The 16437-nt window shown below is 46.5% G+C and overlaps 1 protein-coding gene across 1 annotated transcript in view; it reads right to left on the bottom strand.

The window, feature by feature from the left end:
* Positions 1–15727, bottom strand: part of LOC145983952 (battenin-like) — a 106720-nt gene extending 90993 nt beyond the window's left edge. The window contains exon 1 of the mRNA XM_083117156.1: positions 15691–15727. The gene's annotated coding sequence lies outside the window, so the exon portion shown is untranslated. The remainder of the gene's footprint in view (positions 1–15690) is intronic.
* Between the last annotated feature and the right edge of the window lie 710 nt (positions 15728–16437).

Here is a 16437-nt window from a genome sequence, read left to right as displayed (position 1 = left end):
GTGCCTGCCGAAGGATAAATTAGATCAAGCGGTGGTGGTACCGGACTTAGAGACTAAAGGGAAAACAAAGAAGTATGTGCGTCATAAGCTGAGCATAAGAAACAGTACAATATCACAAAGAAACACTTTTTGAAACGTATGTCATAGAAGATGTTTAACAATATTAAGAACAATAAATGATTTCTATTTGTAATATACTAAATATTGAAATTTTAAATAGTCTTTTGTGTTCGTACTACACATTTAAAAACTTTTTTGTTGCTCCCCAGCGCCAAGCTTAGAATTTAAAGAAAAAATGTACATTTTCATAGTGCACGGAAGTTCGACATTCAGAAAGAAAGAAGGTCTATTGGAAAACATTTCAAGACTTCCAAAAGGTATAGCAGTAATGAAAAAGAGCACTCACCTATAGAATTTATTTCCAGTATGAGCCTTTACAGCTATACATACCATACAAGTGCAAAATTTTCGTGTACTTTCCCTACACCCTTCCTTCTTTCTAGTCTGCTTCCACCTTCACCACTGCTTGGGAGTTCACAAACACTATGTCATTTGAAATCTTTCCCTATACTTGCCCTGTTACCTGAGTGGTTCCTAGATTTCCTCAAATTTATTTATTAATTTATTTATTTATTACCCCTTTCACACATGTTCGCTATCCCCACTGAGCTTCTTTGATCTCATTACCCAGGCGTAGTGTAGGAAAGTTCCCAGATTTCTTATTTGCGCCTCCCCTCCTCTCGGTCTCTCCCTCCTAATAACGCTTGTCATTATATTCTCAATGTTATCTTCATTTATTTCCCTGATATATTTTTGTCTTGCCTCCCCTGTTTCTTTACACTGGAGGAGAATGTGAAATTTCGTCTCGTCTTCGCCGCATAACGGGCATTCTACGCTCCCGTCCTCCCGTTTAAGTCTAACTTGTGCCCATCCCCCCAGTCTGAACCAGGCCAATCCTGACCTTTCTTTTGCCCCACACAAATCTACGTAGTTCCTCCTTCCCCATTCTCGATCCGTACCCACTATTTTCGCCGATGTTAACGATATTTTTGCGTCGCATTCTGTCAAAATTTTCTGTTTGGTAATATCTTCCAGTCTGGCACGTATGGCCCCTAGCATCTGCGTATCAATCCTCCCCTCTTTTCCCTCTTCCCACATCCATCCTAGCCCTATACTGTATAATTCCGTCTTTATTTTTGCTACCCATTGCCTCCCATCACCCCCCCCCCCTTATCTGTGATTGTACACAGAGTTTCTTCAAATTTCCCCCCTCCATGGTGATCAGTTTTGCCCAGTATTTAATGCTCCTCATTTTGGCATCCACTTCCTCTCTTAATTTTCCCATTTCCCTAAGTGCGCCACATGTTGCCGTACCCCTCCCTACTCCTAGCCCTTGTTTTAGGAATCTAGACTGTACGACGTTTACGGTTTCCCCTCCCTCCCAGACCCATAGTTATACCGTGTTTGTTACAACCTGTCCCGCTTCCCGCGGTAGCTGATTGCTGGCTTTTCTAGCATAAACCAAGCGGTGTTGCGGCTGAAGACCGCCTGAACTCCGTGCTGGAGAAAGCCAAAGCCAGGCAGCAAATTAAAATACGCAACGTGACAACAGCGTCTACGTAAGCTCCTCTCTTCTGGCTTCCATTCGCTCCTCGCTGCCCAGCAGACGACTTTTTTCTCGTTTCTCATTGGCACCAAAACTGTCGAGCGATCGCTGGCGCGGGAAACGGGACAGGTTCTAACAAACTCGGTATAAATGTACGATGGATAGATAGTTGTATGAAGCGAGAAAAACCACAAGGTAGATTTCATAAGATACCTAGCAATCAGTGACCAACAAACTGCATTTTTAATATTAATGTCCTCATGATTAACGAACCTTATTTATTCTCACCACGCAATGGGTAAAATATTTGGAGCTTTATCCCACTTTCCGGGAAAATATTGTGTTTCTGCTACTTTTGACTTTTGTTGGCATGATATCCCGGATCACTTTTACGAGACGAGACGAGACAAAACGAGACGGGACGAGACGAGACGGGACAGAACCCTTCGAGACGGGACACGAGACAGGACAAATAATATTTTCGAGACGAGACACGAGACGAGACGAGACAGCATTTTCACGAGACGGGACGGGACAGACCAAAGTCTCGTCCCGTCTCGTCTCGTGGGCAACACTATACCTACTCTAATGTCTAGAACATGAAAGGAGCTTGGTTCCTATTTACAGCATGATATATTGTTCACATAAAATAGTGTAACTGTAGGTTGGATTTGATTCTCGGTGAGATGAGGTACTAGTCTGAATTTCGCCCCTCCCAACTGTAACTTCTGGATCCGCCACTGGCTCGTGATATGTCGTTCCTGTATGTTTGTGATTGTCTCTTCATTCATTTCCTCTTATCGAAAATCATCCTCACCTTCGCAATGAGCCAAAGTGGTAGAAAAGCGAAGTAAAATAAACTAAACCAATCAATCACTACACTTCAGATCACAACTTGTTCAGTTCAAAGGAAATAAACTAGAATTTGTGTATTTTGAAACTTTGTAGTCTCAAACACTTAAAAAATATCACAAAAATTATAAAACATATCATATCTCAATTCAAAAAACAAATTTGTAGTTGCACTTTTAATATGTTATGCCGTTTATCTTCCTCTAGGTTAATTGCGAAGATAAAACTGGAGGGTGGTTCCACGGATAAAAATCCAACTGAGGAAGGGATGTGACAGTCAGATTTACCGTCATTATTATTATCATTATTATTCATGTATGTAGCGGTAAAAAGACGTGTTGATTCAAAGTGTTGAGTGTTTTAATTTGTAAGATTACATATTTGATTTTTGCCAAGCCGACGGGAAGAACGAGAGGTTCGCGTGTGTTAAGGGCGAGCACCTGAAGGGTCACGCTATGCGTCTAAAGCTTAGGAAATTCGACCGTAATGACAAACATTTAAATATCTCGGTTTCCAACGGTCCGATTCATGTGAAACTTATACCAGCGCAGCGGCATGTGTGCAAGGACGGATATGTGGAGTTTCGTCACGATCAAGCGACAATTACGGACGCCAGATCAAATCGGTTCTAATTGATCAGTTTGTGGACAGCGATTGCAATTGAGCTATGGGCGACAGCCAGGCGGAAGCTTAATCCGCACGAACTCAACTTCGAGCACGGCTCGTCCCACTTGGGAGACAATAGAGCAAAGTGGACTGACCTCTTCGGAAGGTTACTCCAACGTGCGCATAGCGTCCTTTTTCAAAATCCAAATAAAACGAAGGACATGGTTTTTCGTTACACAGTCTTACCGCGATCCTTGTAGGGAGAGCAGCTCCGTGCTACCTCTCCATATACAGTTTTGCCGCGATTCTTGGATCGAGAGCACCTTCGTGCTACCTTTCGTGTACAGTGGACTTTGTTGTGTTGTGCGAACACCAGTGTGTGTGATAGGCAGTAAGTCTACACGAGTGCGCCTACCTCAACCGCTGGGGGAAGTTGAAGCGAAACCGTGTTTCCGTGATTACCTTACGCCATTTATAATTTTTGAGAAACGAGGAACACCGGAAACTATGGCGGGCTAGAGGAAGAAGAGAGATGGGGGCGCTACGTCGATTCGCCCGATGTCAGACGAGACGACGCCGACGATGCCTACCAGCCGCCACGGAGAGAGAGAGAGAGAGAAAGATGAGCCACGCCGACGATGCCTACCCGCCACGGAGAGGGAGAGAGAGAAAGATGAGCCACGCCGACGATGCCTACCCGCCACGGAGAGAGAGATGTAGAGAGAGATGCTGACGCCCGACGACGCCGACGACGCCTACAACGACCGCTCAGATGCGACGTCCGAACCGCGTCATACCACGGAGATCCACCGATCCCGAGAGGAAGAGGAGCCGGGGAACTAGGTGTTTGGATCCTTTTCGCATCTTCATCGTCGCGATCAAAGAAACCTTTCGCGTGGATACTATGTGTTTTCAATCGCCCATAAAGACGCCAGGATGCACCCCGGGAGCTGAGAGATGGTAAAGTATTCATCTGTGTGAACCTTACCACGTGACGGCCCGATTGATTTAGAGAACGCCCTTGAAATTCGTCGACATGTTGAAAACGCCCACTCAACTCGAAATTTTACATCAAACTCCCGTCGCGCTTGTCATTTGTAATCTATTCGTCTCAGGTCAATTTTTCTTATTCCTTGTGATATTTTTTTTTATGATCTTAAATTCATTGTTGTTTGTGCTCCTTTGTATTTGTTTAAAGTGCGTACTATTAGAGTAAAGCGCCGCCCGCCTACTTGCATATTCTACTTGAGGTTTGTTCATTTTTATGTGTCAGCGCTGTGTCGCTGCTAGCTATGTCCGGTCGCATATGTGATTATTTGTTAAAGTATTTGCCTGGTAATGTGAATTGCTCGTCGCGGCGAAGTGTTTAAGTCCCGCCTGCTAGAGAGTACATGTTTGCGTCACTCAACGGAGGTTATTTGTTATGTTTGAACCACGTGAGGTCTTGTAAAAGGAAAACGTCCGCCCACGTGAATGTAATTGCCGTTGAGACGCCTTTGTTTATACTGGTCAAGTAATGTTTGGTCACCGCGCCGACTAAGTTCTTTTTTAAAAAACAAAAGGTGAACTTAAGTAAGGGCTGGCTAGGATTTAAGTAGCACTGGAGCAAAATCACAAATGACCTGATTAGACAAAAAGTAAGATAATATTAATTGAGAATGCAATAATTAGGGCTTGTCGTCATAAAACCTGTACATGTCATGTATAATTTCTAGTGTCGATAACCCCATGAGGATTGAATCTGAGAGAGAATGTGAGAGTGCAAGTGTGGGGACCTGTAATAGTTCCATTTTTGTTGGTTATGAATAGAATATACTTTTTATTTTCATGTTAATTTTGGGCTATATCATTTTCGTATGCATGTCGCTACCCGTGATTTTCAGGTATGCAGCTAGCCGCTTCCCGGCTACAGGTAAAGAGGTGGTAATTTGGAAGTACATATGTCTTTGTTTTTATTCGATATGGCTTATTACTATGCACTGTTGGTCACCGGTTCCTACACACGAACTTAACCTGGACCGTAACGCTATTTCGCTTGTCCGAGGGAGATTTTGCCGCCTCTATCTAGGTAGTGGTAGCATTTGTCTTCCCGGGCAAGGGAGGGTGTTTCATTCAGTCATACAACTTTTGGCGCCCGAACAGGGACCGGTATATTTTAAATCGAAAGCACCCTCAGTGCAGAGGTATATGTCGTTTTTGTAAGGGCTACGTCAGGCGTATTTTGGTGTCATGTAACTGTGTTTCATTGTGAGATTTTATTGTTTTATTTTTGACGTGAGGTGGTAATTGAGACATTAGGCGTTTATTTTTGTCAAGGTAGTAGGGCAGCTACTTAAGGCGTTAGGCATTTTTAAATTTTATTTGTTTGGCATATGGCATTAGGCGTTGAGTTCTGGCAAAGGGGGAATCGACCGCCCTTATCTTTTTTCGTTTGTGAATTGTTTAAATATATATTGGTATATATTGTGAGCGCTCACGTTTACGCTTGTCAGCGAGCATTGAGAATCGACCGAGGGTTGAATATTTGATTTCATGAAATTGCGCAACCGCCGCATCGAGAACTTAAACATGAGTGACGTAAGGGTGATTTGCGATGTCTGCAGCGAGGAGTTCCCAGAAAGTGAAAACGTCGGCACAGCTAGACAGGTTTGTTCCCGGTGCGATCTCCCGTTAGGTCCACGTGAAGAAACCAGTCTACCGAACAGCGGGGGGCAAGCCAATGAGACCATCGTGCAACAGGTATCTCTGGGAGAAGCAGAACGGGTCAACGAAGCAGCTAGCCTCATTGGTACCAACTCCCAACAGATCATCGAGATGCTACTGCGGATGGGAGCCTCGCTCGAAGCCAAGATGGAAGCTACGCGAAGCGGAATCGAAGCCTCGCTAGAATCAAAGATGGAAGCTACGCGAAGCGGAATCGAAGCCTCGCTCGAAGCCAAGATGGAGGCTACCCAAAGCAAGATAGAGGCCATCAGCACCCAGATGCGAGTGACGGAAGACCGCCTCCAGGAAACCATCCGTACTTCCGGTGAGGTGATAACGCAAGAACTCGTCACTCGGGTACAGGAATGCGAATCCCGTGTCGAAGCCAAAATCACCGAAACCAACTTGCGGGTCGAGCGGCAAGAGAACCAGATGGCAACACTGTCTCAGAGCGTGCGCGACCAGGAGGATGGTATGCAGCAGATGGCCCGACAATGCGTGCAGCTGGAAGCGACATGTGACCGTGGCATAGACACCCTGGGGCGACAAGTGAGAGGGATTTCAGTTCGAGCCGAAGGGAATTCCGAACGGATTGAAGACCTCGAGATGAAAGTGCGTCAACTGAGCATGACTAGCAGCGGCACTTCACAATCGTCGCGCGAGCCCAGATTGACGTCACCACCGGCAGCCGACGTCGCCACTTGTTCGAACGGGGAAAGCGACCAGCGAGCTCCAGGAACGCCCCGCCCCCTTCGAAGAGAGGACACTGCGTCACCACGGGTGAGTCCGCGCCGCGAGCAGAGGGACGAGGATTTACAGTTACTACAACCGTCCGCCAGAAGAGCTCTGTTTCCGCCCGAATACCGGAAGCACTTCAAAAAATTTTCGGGTGCTGACAGAATCCTTCCTTCCACGTACCTCGAGGAATTTAATTCTACCGCCCGTGAGTTAGGTCTGACGGACGAGGATAGGCTTCTGATTCTGAAAGGTTTAATGCAGGACCGGGCCAAGAACTGGATGGACAGGAACGAGGGGAACTTCAATTCATATGAGGAGTTCAAAGAAGCGTTTCTCACTTATTTTCAACGTCCCCTGCAGGTCGAGAGGATGCTAATGCAGGTGCGAAACGAACGATACGACAGGGGCGGAGGACTCACGTATGCCCAGTACTTTTGGAAACGTTACAATGAGTTCAAGTCTCTGCAACCCCAAATGACCACGGCGGAGATAATAGCCGCTCTGGTGTACCATTTTCCACACGAGATTCGTCGTCATCTCAATGGAGCATGCGTGTTTGACGCCGACGCGATGTCCCTCACACTGGAAAACCTGTTTCAGTGCGAGGAGGAGAGGCAGAAAACCAGGGGTGAGAAGTTTAACAAGCGGCGCCGACCGGAAGATGATTCGTCGCACCGGAATAAACACCCGCGCGTTCATCTAGTCCAGCAGGGATGGAGAGGACAGCACCACGCTCCAGGGGCTGAAAGGAACCGCCAGCTGCAAGATCCACCTTCACCGCAACGAAGACGCCCGTTCAGAGGCAGGAGACGGCGTGGAGGTCCGACTCGTGCGTCGCCAAGGAGAAACGACGGTTTTTTTCAAAACGGCCAAGTCCGGGATGGATTTTATCAGCGCCACGCGGATAGCAGGTCGGTCAGCCCGGAGTCAGATCGGGGAGATGCAGGACGCCGTGGAGCGAGGACGCAACGGAGCCCAGCGAGAGAAGAGACCAGGCCGAATTCCAGACGCGGTTCGCCCAGGCCAGGACCGTCGGGATACCAGCATCCGGGAAACTAATAAAAGTCTCGCGTCAGGGCTCGGATGCGGGGCAGACTACACCTGATCCACCTTCGCTTGAGCCGAACCACCCGGATGAAACAAAGACCACGCCGATCAGGATTCGTGCCGCTTGGCTGGACGAGGAGATCCACGCCGACGAAGAAGCCGAGGAAAGTCGCGAGGACCGCTGGCCTTCGAAATCGCCACATGTACAACTGCGAGTGGGCGATGAAATTGTGATGGGGCTCCTGGACACGGGAAGTGAGGCAAGCTTATGCTCGGAGGCAACTTGGCGGCGCGTGACAAAGGGAGTGCGCAGGCCACAACTTCGGCACGTACGAGACTTTAGACTCATCGATTTCTCGGGCAAAGCGAGGGAGAGGCCCCTCGGTCACACCATTCTGCAGGCAACGCTGGATGAACATCACGTTGAGGTTGAGGTTCTGGTGGTCCAGTCATTGTCCGTGGACCTGCTGCTAGGAATGGATTTCCTGAGCCGGTATGCGTCTGTGCTCAACATCGGTCGACACTTTGTAACCTTGAATAATCGCGACGAAGAGTTTAACGTCGAATTCTGGAGGTCAGGCGCAGGAGAAGATGGCGAGTTCCAGCCCGTCGTCGCTTTATGTTCGGAGGTCGACCGCGACAAAGGAGTACAGGAAAGATTGCACGCCGCAGTTGCTTCATGTGAGAATCTCTCGGCGAGTCAAAAGCAAGTTTTCGCCAATCTTTTGAGGGATAATGCCGTCGTTCTTGATGAAAGGCCAGGGAAGTGCCGGAAGTATACGCATGAAATCCGTGTCGAGGGAGAAAGTCCAGTTGTCAGTAAGCCTTATCCGATAGCGTTTACACATCGACCGGAAGTGCGTCGGCAGCTGCAGCAGATGCTGGAGTGGGGCGTAATTAGGAAATCACGCTCCGTACATTTGAATCCTCTTCTCGTGGTGAAGAAATTTGACAATAGCCTCAGAATTTGCGGAGATTTTCGCGCGCTAAATACAAGGTGTAAGCTGGAACGCGTCAGAACATTAAAACTACAGGACACCCTACAACTGTTCCATGGAAAACACGTGTTCTCAAAAATCGATATGTTATCTGGATTCTGGCAGGTCCCCTTGTGCGAACAGAGCATGCCTTATACAGCCTTCGGATTCGAGGATAACTTATACGAGTTTACCGTCGTTCCGTTCGGAATCTCTAACGGCGTGCAAGCTTTCACGAACGCCATGGCGGAAGTGCTCGGAGACGAAGTGAAAGATTTCTGTCTGTGGTATGTTGATGACATCTTGTGCTTTTCAAGAAACAAGGAAGAACATTTCGAACATCTAAACCTGATCCTCACTAAATTACGAGACGCGGGAATGACAATTAAACTCGAGAAATCGGCTTTCTTTCAACCGGAAGTGCAATTTTTGGGCCACATCATAGACGCGCAAGGCGTGAGGCAGGACCCAGTTAAGTTTGACACGATAAGGAAGCTCGAGCCCCCGACATCAAGGAAAGGAGTCCAGCGCCTTCTAGGGATATTTACGTGGCACCGGCGCTTCATACAGAACTTCAGCGAACTTGCGTCACCCATATTTGAACTGCTGAAACAAGGAAAGGCATGGAAGTGGACGGATCAACACCAAGGAGCCCTAGATAAACTGAAGGATGCCGTCTGTGAACAGCTTCGCCTCTACCACGCTGATTTTTCTGACGTTTTTTACGTCCAGTGCGACGCTTCGATCACGGCCGTGGGCGCAGTACTCTATCAAGAAAAGGAGGGGGAGAAACGTGTGATTCAGTACGCCAGTCGTTCCCTGCGGGGGGCAGAGAGAAATTACACCGTCGGAGAACTCGAGTGCCTGGCCGTGGTGTGGGCCATCGAAACCTTTCATGTTTATCTGGCCGGAGGACACTTTATTGTGAGAACAGACCACCGGAATCTCCAATGGCTGCACCGCGCAAAAAACTGGAGTGGGAGACTAACGAGGTGGAGCAATCGCCTTCAGCGCTACTCGTTCGAGGTGGAGTATGTGAAAGGGCGAGAGAATGTTGTGCCTGATGCCCTGTCAAGATACGTTGGGGGAAAAGGATTAACAAAAGTGCACGTAAATTTGATGCAGTTCGATTCCCTGTACCTGACCACCTTCAGCCGCGGGCGGTTTATAGAAATGCAACACGAAGATGCCGAGCTCGCACAGTACTTCAGTATCCTGGAAGACCAGCAACCCGCAGATCCACGTCGCCAGCGACGCGTGAAAGAGCATTTTGTCATCGCGAACGGGATCCTGTGCAAGACGGATGTCCACAACCCGGAGCGCCTGAGGGTATATGTGCCAGCTGAAGCGAGAAAGAAAATCTTGGAGGAAGCGCATGACAAATCAGGTCACTTCGGGGGGAGGAAAATGTGGAGATACCTCGAGAGTACCTATTATTGGAAAGGGATGCGGAAAGACGCTAAGAAATGGGTGCGCGATTGCGTCATTTGTATGCAAACTAAGCCTAACCGCGTCAGAGCAGCAAAAAACCCAACATCGTTTGTGGCAGAGAAACCGCGGGAAGTGTTGTTCGCAGACTGCGTGGGACCACTCCCGAAAAGCAAGGACGGCATGAAGTACCTATTCACAGTCATGGATGGATGCAGTCGTTTTCTGGTTGCGTATCCAGTCAGGTCAACCGCGACGAGAGTGCTGCTCCGTAAGCTTACAGAAAATTACTTTGTACACCTCGGAACTCCGCGCTACATTCTCACGGACCGCGGAGCTCAGTTCACAAGTAACCTCTGGAGGGACACTTTGGAAGCATACGCAGTGAAGCCCATATGGACCCCGAGCTACAGGCCGCAGGCAAACAAGGTCGAACGCATGCACTGTGAAATGAACCGCCTCTTGAGATTATTTTGCCATAAACAGCATCAGGAATGGAGCAAGCACGTCACCTCGATTGTACTCCTCCTAAACAACACAGAATCCGACACCCTTGGGTTCACACCAGCGGAGCTACAATTCGGCAGCACACCTCGGAGAGACGTAATTCGTCACTTTGGATTGAGGGAGGACAACCGCGACCCAACTGTCAAACAAAAGATCCTGATGGCCGTCGAACGGACGAGAGAAACCAGGAGGAAGGCCAATGAAAGACAGGCAAGAGACGGCGCCGAGATTCGAACTGGAGACCTCGCATTCGTAAAAAATCACGGACTTAGCTCTCAAATTGAAGGGAAAATCAAGAAGCTCTTTTTCATGTATGATGGTCCGTACTTCTGCAAGAGCAAGCTCGCCGCCAATATTCTGGAGTTAGTGGACTGCACGTCTGGGAAGATCATAGCACCCCAGCATATAGAGAACTGCAAGAGGTGGAACTGTTCCGATGAGAAGCGCAGAGAGTGGACAGCACTGTACGAGAGTAAGAGCGACGTAGGAATGCAAGCTGACACGTAAATGCTCACATCTTGTTCTTGTTATATATATATATATATACTCTCCATATTATGTTTATATTCAGGATGTTATTATATGTGTTAAGTAACCGAAAGTTCACAGTGTCAGTGCAGTGCGGAGAGTAAATTTTTATATACAGGGTGTTCATGTATTTGCTTGTCAATATTTATATACAGGGATTTCATGTATTTGCTTGTCAATTTTTATATACAGGGTGTTCATGTATTTGTTTGTCAATTTTTATATACAGGGTGTTAATGTATTTGTTGGTCAAGATTATATACAGAGTGTTCAAGGATTTGTAACAAAAAAAAATTCTGTCCCTGTGTAGAGCGAATTTTTCACGCTTACGAAATCCTTGGAAGAAGGAGAGGGGCGAGGTTGTGACAGTCAGATTTACCGTCATTATTATTATCATTATTATTCATGTATGTAGCGGTAAAAAGACGTGTTGATTCAAAGTGTTGAGTGTTTTAATTTGTAAGATTACATATTTGATTTTTGCCAAGCCGACGGGAAGAACGAGAGGTTCGCGTGTGTTAAGGGCGAGCACCTGAAGGGTCACGCTATGCGTCTAAAGCTTAGGAAATTCGACCGTAATGACAAACATTTAAATATCTCGGTTTCCAACGGTCCGATTCATGTGAAACTTATACCAGCGCAGCGGCATGTGTGCAAGGACGGATATGTGGAGTTTCGTCACGATCAAGCGACAATTACGGACGCCAGATCAAATCGGTTCTAATTGATCAGTTTGTGGACAGCGATTGCAATTGAGCTATGGGCGACAGCCAGGCGGAAGCTTAATCCGCACGAACTCAACTTCGAGCACGGCTCGTCCCACTTGGGAGACAATAGAGCAAAGTGGACTGACCTCTTCGGAAGGTTACTCCAACGTGCGCATAGCGTCCTTTTTCAAAATCCAAATAAAACGAAGGACATGGTTTTTCGTTACACAGTCTTACCGCGATCCTTGTAGGGAGAGCAGCTCCGTGCTACCTCTCCATATACAGTTTTGCCGCGATTCTTGGATCGAGAGCACCTTCGTGCTACCTTTCGTGTACAGTGGACTTTGTTGTGTTGTGCGAACACCAGTGTGTGTGATAGGCAGTAAGTCTACACGAGTGCGCCTACCTCAACCGCTGGGGGAAGTTGAAGCGAAACCGTGTTTCCGTGATTACCTTACGCCATTTATAATTTTTGAGAAACGAGGAACACCGGAAACTATGGCGGGCTAGAGGAAGAAGAGAGATGGGGGCGCTACGTCGATTCGCCCGATGTCAGACGAGACGACGCCGACGATGCCTACCAGCCGCCACGGAGAGAGAGAGAGAGAGAAAGATGAGCCACGCCGACGATGCCTACCCGCCACGGAGAGGGAGAGAGAGAAAGATGAGCCACGCCGACGATGCCTACCCGCCACGGAGAGAGAGATGTAGAGAGAGATGCTGACGCCCGACGACGCCGACGACGCCTACAACGACCGCTCAGATGCGACGTCCGAACCGCGTCATACCACGGAGATCCACCGATCCCGAGAGGAAGAGGAGCCGGGGAACTAGGTGTTTGGATCCTTTTCGCATCTTCATCGTCGCGATCAAAGAAACCTTTCGCGTGGATACTATGTGTTTTCAATCGCCCATAAAGACGCCAGGATGCACCCCGGGAGCTGAGAGATGGTAAAGTATTCATCTGTGTGAACCTTACCACGTGACGGCCCGATTGATTTAGAGAACGCCCTTGAAATTCGTCGACATGTTGAAAACGCCCACTCAACTCGAAATTTTACATCAAACTCCCGTCGCGCTTGTCATTTGTAATCTATTCGTCTCAGGTCAATTTTTCTTATTCCTTGTGATATTTTTTTTTTATGATCTTAAATTCATTGTTGTTTGTGCTCCTTTGTATTTGTTTAAAGTGCGTACTATTAGAGTAAAGCGCCGCCCGCCTACTTGCATATTCTACTTGAGGTTTGTTCATTTTTATGTGTCAGCGCTGTGTCGCTGCTAGCTATGTCCGGTCGCATATGTGATTATTTGTTAAAGTATTTGCCTGGTAATGTGAATTGCTCGTCGCGGCGAAGTGTTTAAGTCCCGCCTGCTAGAGAGTACATGTTTGCGTCACTCAACGGAGGTTATTTGTTATGTTTGAACCACGTGAGGTCTTGTAAAAGGAAAACGTCCGCCCACGTGAATGTAATTGCCGTTGAGACGCCTTTGTTTATACTGGTCAAGTAATGTTTGGTCACCGCGCCGACTAAGTTCTTTTTTAAAAAACAAAAGGTGAACTTAAGTAAGGGCTGGCTAGGATTTAAGTAGCACTGGAGCAAAATCACAAATGACCTGATTAGACAAAAAGTAAGATAATATTAATTGAGAATGCAATAATTAGGGCTTGTCGTCATAAAACCTGTACATGTCATGTATAATTTCTAGTGTCGATAACCCCATGAGGATTGAATCTGAGAGAGAATGTGAGAGTGCAAGTGTGGGGACCTGTAATAGTTCCATTTTTGTTGGTTATGAATAGAATATACTTTTTATTTTCATGTTAATTTTGGGCTATATCATTTTCGTATGCATGTCGCTACCCGTGATTTTCAGGTATGCAGCTAGCCGCTTCCCGGCTACAGGTAAAGAGGTGGTAATTTGGAAGTACATATGTCTTTGTTTTTATTCGATATGGCTTATTACTATGCACTGTTGGTCACCGGTTCCTACACACGAACTTAACCTGGACCGTAACGCTATTTCGCTTGTCCGAGGGAGATTTTGCCGCCTCTATCTAGGTAGTGGTAGCATTTGTCTTCCCGGGCAGGGATTCGAATCCAGAACCGTTGATGTTGAAATCGTGAGTGACCACTCAACGTGGCAGTTACTTATCTAGCGGTCCAACTGTATACTACTATAGGTTAATCGTGACGGTGAGGATGAACGATGATTTGATGGAATACATGAAGGAACAAACAAACGAAACGTGTTAATGGCTCATCCGTGGCGATGGTACCGAGATTAAGACGGCCTTGTAAACATTGAGATGAGAAAGAGACTAGACCAAGGATAATCCAGAATTTTCCATCGGGGTGCAAGGCTATTTTTAGGAGGATACATTTAGCGCCAAAATGCTCATAAATTGGGCTTTGTGCGAGAAGAATTAGGGGGGTGTTGGGCGTGTGTGGACAAATCGCTGGACCAGGCCCTTGAAGACTTGCCAGAGGAGATGAGAAAGATCTCTGAAAATCGAGACGAGACCGTGACATATTGTCCGAGACTTTTTGTCTCATTCGAGATTTTGATATGAAAAATTTCCTAAACGAAATATACTTTACTATGCGACTTTTTCGAACATATCAAACGGATATATGTCTGATTACAGGTAAGTTATATATTGTGTTTATAGTCAATCCATACATTGAAGGGTGCAAAATGGACATACCTGCCGACGAACCCCAAAATTGAATGAATTCATTAATTCATTTCGGAGCCGTTGTGGTCTACTCGATAGGGCGCCTGACTGCCACGCGGGAGACCCGGGTTCGATTCCCTTGATCTAAGGTCGGAATTTTTCCAGCCTTGTCCCCGCATAAAGCGGCTCTGGGACTCACCCAGCCTCAAATCAATGGGTACTTGGGGTAAAGGCGAAGTGGTGCTGTTCACATCACCTCCAACATGGGCGAGATATAATGTATGCGGCTCTACCCCACATCCCCCTACCCATGGCATTGTTCAAACTGCATGGGGAACTTTATCTACCTTGACACTTCAGAGTCAATCCTTTAGTGATAATTTGTGAGTCAGTGCTGCATGGTTGCTTATTATGTTCAGGATAAAATCCCGTATTTTTCGAGGGTTGAATCGAAGCGCCCAAGAAACAACAGAAACGTTATATTTGCTTTAATGATCTCCATACGCTGTGAAAGTTTTGTGAAGTGATAAGCTGGATACATATGTTGCTTGCCCTATATATTTCATTTTCGAGACTCCAGACGAGGCCGAATCTTGTCCTTTTGAGATCAAGACGAAAACGAGGCGGAGGTGTTCATAAATTTATACGAGCATTTTTTTTTTATTCCTCGTCTCGACGGAACGGTAGTTTTTCCTGAATATAGTGCCATTAACTTGTAGTGCTACATCCTTAAATAAAAATTCAGTTGATTCTATCGTTTTCACTCATTTTACACCGTTTCGCATCACCTCCAGGAAGGTGATACCATATCGGCGTTGAGGTCCCGGTCGAGGCACATAGTGGTTCGGATCCCACTTTAAACTGTAGGTCCAGTCCCAATTAGACTTACTGTGAATACAGTGGACTTAAAACACCAACTCAATCAATCAATCATATCGGCGTTGATTCCGACTTCAGTGGCGGAGTTGTTAGTACGCTGCGATGCCAAGTGTCCCGGGTTCGAATTCTGATCTGGACATTGCTGGTATTTGAGTGTCCCTTCATCGATTTCATCATATCATCACTCATTCTCATCTTCACAATTAGCCAAATATGGCAGAAATCATTTTGGCAATAATGATAATTTTGCCACCAACTGATTTTGAGGAGGAATCTCCAGATTCAAAGCGATTGGTTGCTCCCAACTTTCACCCTCTAATTAAGAAATGGAAAAATCAACATAGTTTTCAATTTTGTAGAAGGCACTTAAAAATAGATTGTATCATACTCGCACAATGTAATAAATACGAGTATTTCAGATTGTTAAGTCCTTACCTGCCTTTGACTATCATGTGCACTCACTGAAATTATGGAATAGACTGATGACTCCTGCTTTTCCTTTGCTGTTTGGTAGTAAACTTTTTATCTTCTCGCCTGTCTTAGTTCGATAAGAGTTCTTGTATAACTGTTGTATACCTTACCCGAGTGGGCAGTTTTCCGTAGCTGGTTCTGTGAGCTGTAATGACGCCTTGAAAGAAAATATACAGATAACAGACAGGTTGCCCAAAGTTCCATATGACCGTGTGGAAGTACAGAACAATTACGAATAACTCTTTGTAAGTAATTTAAACATTTTGAAGCATACGTTTGTCTCCTCAACGAGTGTTGCTAAATTACTTTATTGTGGCGGTCAGATACATTCAAATTAACAGTAGTAACGATTTCAAAACCTTACCATGTGCAAGACAGGCATAACCCCCCACCCGTGGTGGGGTGGTTAGCACATGGCGCTACGACTCTAGGGCTCCCGGGTTCGAACCCCGGCCTGGGCGTGGATGCTTGTGAGTGTTCATTCATCAATTTCATCATATCATCACTCATTCCCATCTTCGCAACTTAGCCAAAAGTAGCACCAAAGAGCGAAGTAAGAGACTAGACCTACAGTTTAAAACGGGATCCGAACCATTGTGTGCCTCCACCGGGTATCCAATCCGGGATCTGTTGATTACAAGGCAATTACGCAACCAATGCGCCATCGAGGAGTAAACTTTGTCTTGATTAGTCTGTGTGAGCTCAACAAGC

This window comes from Lepisma saccharinum, chromosome 2, assembly GCF_977018435.1.
Source record: "Lepisma saccharinum chromosome 2, izLepSacc3.1, whole genome shotgun sequence".
In the NCBI taxonomy this organism is placed as follows: Eukaryota; Metazoa; Arthropoda; class Insecta; order Zygentoma; family Lepismatidae; genus Lepisma; species Lepisma saccharinum.
Note: the sequence above shows the minus strand (reverse complement) of the source record. Positions and strands in the feature narration are given on the sequence as shown.